Raw genomic sequence first — 4,201 nt, forward strand, 5'->3', positions numbered from 1 at the left:
AATGCACGCCGGCCGACATTTAATGCCTTAGATTAACCAACAAACATCTTGTGTGTCGGGCGGTACAATGATAAAGGAACCGCCGGCCTTGGTACTGTAATGCATTCATTTTAATCAGACTTTCCTATCGATCGTTCATTTACATATTTTTCTCATATCAGCGGCCCTTGATTTTACTGCTTTTTTTTTCTCGAAAAAAATGAGCAATATTTTATGATTTGAATAGGTCTGATTCGAATATACAAAATTGGGAGAATATACAGAGGTCTTCGACGAATGTAAGTGAAGTAATAACGTATTATCGATCATACTCATATGGTAGATCTCACAGTGAATCGGTTCGACGTGCTAAACCACAACAGCACGTTCATTGAAGGCTTGCTTGATTGCTTGCTAATCATCAAGACCAGGCATGTTGACTATTAAACCATTCAACCTATGAACTGTATTGTGTGATATTGCGATGCAAGATCAATATCAAATTTCAAAAAAATCAATCGAAGGGTGTCCGCAGTTGCATCATCCTTGCTTGTTTGATTTTCTTTATTCCTGATCGGAATGGGGTCCTGTCATTCTCTACTAAAATTGAAGTGGAACTGATTTTGTTGTTTGTTTGTTTTTTTGCTTTGTCTTTCGTTAAGGTCACAGATTGTAAAATTTTTGACGGATTTTCTACACATTTTTACTCTTTCCCCTCGTACCAGTCATTTTCTTGAATTGCTTGAAAGTTTTGTGTTTTTTTACCTTGAAAACTTTTTAGAATTCTTCTTATGTCCTACAGTTTCCTTCTTTTCTTCCATGACCAAAGAAAAAACAAACAAACAAACAAACAAACAAACAAAAAAACCAAGACATGACTATATAATTATGTTTATTTTTTTTTACTTTATTCAAAGACTGAGAGAAGATGGCATTTGAAGTCTATGCATACACTCCCCCGTCATTCCCTGTAAAATAAAAAAAAATAATCTGGTATTAGTGTTTGGTTGCTCCACGGTATATCTCTGCGCATTGTATGGAAATCAGCAGTGACCTTATCATTGGCGATGCCATCACCGATTGTTTTCCAAACGGAGATATACACTCTGACAGTTATTACCCATCTATACACCGGGGAACGAACGACTTTGCCTCCCTTGCCCGACAGTATGATCGAGGCGCACTGCGCATCGGTAGGACAGTTGATTAATTAAACGGATGTAATGATAGAGGGAAATCAGAACGAACACTTCTGTGCATCTAGCCTACCATTGGATGAAAAAGATGAAGAAAAAAAAGCCCTCGTAGCTATAACATGAAGTAGAGATATGGAAAGTGACAGGGTATATAAAACTAAGAGGACAAAAAGATGTATGGATAGACAAAGACGTGAAGTGAAGGTTGCGAAGTGGGATGTGGAATTACAGGAGGGAAGAGAAAATACACATTCCAGATGAGTAGATGAATAGAACAAGAATATGATTGCAAAAATGACCAAAATGACCAGTCAGGTAACCTAAAGATGAAACCCAACAGTTGGGGTTTGAAAAAAGAATGAGATAGATGGAGGGAAATGAATGTAGATAGCAACATGCTTTTAAATAGGATTTCTCAAAGAAATAAAAATTGGAAGAATGAGATGAGAAAATGATTACGTGTAATAAAAAAAGTAACGGTGATAAATGATAACTTTTATAAAATGGGTTCAAGAATGTAGCCAATTGGAAGCGCTGAAATGAGTCACGTGTGCGTGTATTAATTTCTCACTTACATACACGGCCTGACGTCACAATGTTTACACTAGCAGTACGCACTCAATCAGTTGTTACAAGTGCGTCGCGCGCTATATACGCGCTGTCAATCCTGTAAACAACTTCTAGTTCGGGCTGCCGGCCGGCTTTTCTTGTGTGCATAACATGTGTGGCGTACGTATACTCTTATACGTACAGTACTTATACGTGTATGTGCGGGATTTCCGAGTGCGACGTGCGTAAATGTTTGGGACGAATGTCTTCGGACATCTTGAGTCTTGAGCGAGTGCTACATGTAGCTGACTGGTATTGACCCACAAAGGTTCGTGAAAAATGCTGTTAGTTTACGACCCATTTTATAAAACAAATGATGCACAGGATGATTTCGAGGCTTCGCCTCGTGCATGTTTCACAATTGTAAATACCCTCGAGTGCGCTACATCTCCACTAACGCACTCTATCCTGTGCATCATTTGTATACAATTCAATTCAGTTCAATTCAAATCAGTTAAAATCATTTTATTTCCATATAAAGTAACACAGAGTAATATACATAACGCTTACATGAGTACATACATAATATTTTTGATATTTTAATATTTTAACTTATATCTTGCTGCACTGTAATAGATGATTTGAATAGATATCAAATAAATGTCAAATGAATATCAAATCCACAAAACGTACCAATCTTAATTGATTTATAAATACTGTAATAAAATAACCCCTCTCTAGTCTTGGGTGTAAAATCATATGAAATGCGTATTTAAAACTGGTAATTTCTGATTCCATATTCAGATGGGTACAAACATAAGACATATTTTTCAAAGTTTCTCACATTATTTGTAAATCGCTTCATAGAATACAAGTAGATAAACAAGCAAAGGAAAAAAATAATCCAAATAATTCAATGTTATCTGGCTACTTTGGTCTAGAAATGAGCAGACCACTCCAATGTCGTATCACCGGAAGACATGGCATTCCACTTGTTTTTATGAAATATGTGAATAGATGTTTCACATTGACGCTTCCTGTGAGAGTTGACTGTCCCTAGTCTACCCAAAATTTCTGTAAAGCTGTTAAGATTCTTTCTCAAGAGCCCCAATTTATCAAAATGCAACTTCGAATAACAGTGTACATAAAATCATGGCTTGTATTTTATACGGCTATATAGAATTTCTCTTGTGAATACAATATGTTTGTGACCTCGCGTAATCATTTGTGCGATTATTATGTACCTGATACATTTCATATCTCATGAATTGTATATTAATTGTGTAAATGTGTAAGTGAATACCTCTGTACATGCTTACATTTGTGTTCCATAATCATCTTAGTTCCATAAACTACACATTTTTGTATCTATCTTCAATTTCAGCAATTTATCAACATGTTCACGACTCCCCGTTACAATTTATTTGTCTTTTATGTTCCTGTTTTAATTAACGATGTACAATGTGCTGTCGATTCGCATGTCTCTTATTTGTATGACAATTGGGGAATAAATAAAATTGAATAAAACGGAGATCGAAACACGTGCATGATAACAAACAAAATGTTTGAAAACAGCGCATATCGGCTCATTGGGTATGTCTAGATCTATTCGCGCCAGCTTACAGTGGTTTCCTTCTTTTTCATCAAGTTCTCACTTGAATGTCAGAGAAATGTTATATGTTTAATTGTGGATACTTACACCATTTTTTTTCAATCTCGAATGATTTTTCACTTGAATATTAAACCATTACTCAGTTATCAGTTACTCCTCTGCTCGTATCTCTGATGAGGCTATCATACGTTGATTTTGAGGAATAGAAAACAAGAGAGAGAGAGAGAGCGCGCGCTTATATGCAAGAGAAAGAGTGAGAAGAAAAATGGTTGAGAAGGACCAAACTATTTCCGATAGATCATTTGATGAATCTGTCAATGAAGAACATATTCATCCAGATTTCGATTATATAACTTGCCGGGTAAGGCTAGGTGACTTTAATCGACTATTATAAAAAATCCTAGGTAAATTTCTTACGTCCTACTGCAGTATTTGCTGATCCTGGATTCTATCGCCTGTGTATAATGAAGTTTTCATAATAAGGAACGAAACTATGATACGTAAAATACTATAGTGGATCACTTGATTTGGAGAGAATGAACTTTCAACCTGCAAAATTGGCGCACGGTATACCTATGGCTAATCGACATACCTGCTGCAACATTACGTTAAAGGTGAACGGTCCTCGGCAGACACGCGCCGGAGGTTGTGCAGGTTGAGTGAAAGAAAGCACAGGAACTCACTGCGGGGGGATAATGATTAATTGAGAGCGAGCTGATCTACTGAGGAGCTCTAGATTGAGGACATCGAGTACACCGCTAGAGATAATCCGATAACGATGGCAGGGTTCCTCCCCGGCCTGCGGCAACGTGATGCCCGTAATAACATTCGGATTTGATCTACGCCTCGATATAGGGGGCTGCTG

This window comes from Diadema antillarum, unplaced genomic scaffold, assembly GCF_040938485.1.
Source record: "Diadema antillarum isolate AM-2024a unplaced genomic scaffold, OU_Dant_1.0 scf00000029, whole genome shotgun sequence".
Lineage (NCBI taxonomy): Eukaryota > Metazoa > Echinodermata > Echinoidea > Diadematoida > Diadematidae > Diadema > Diadema antillarum.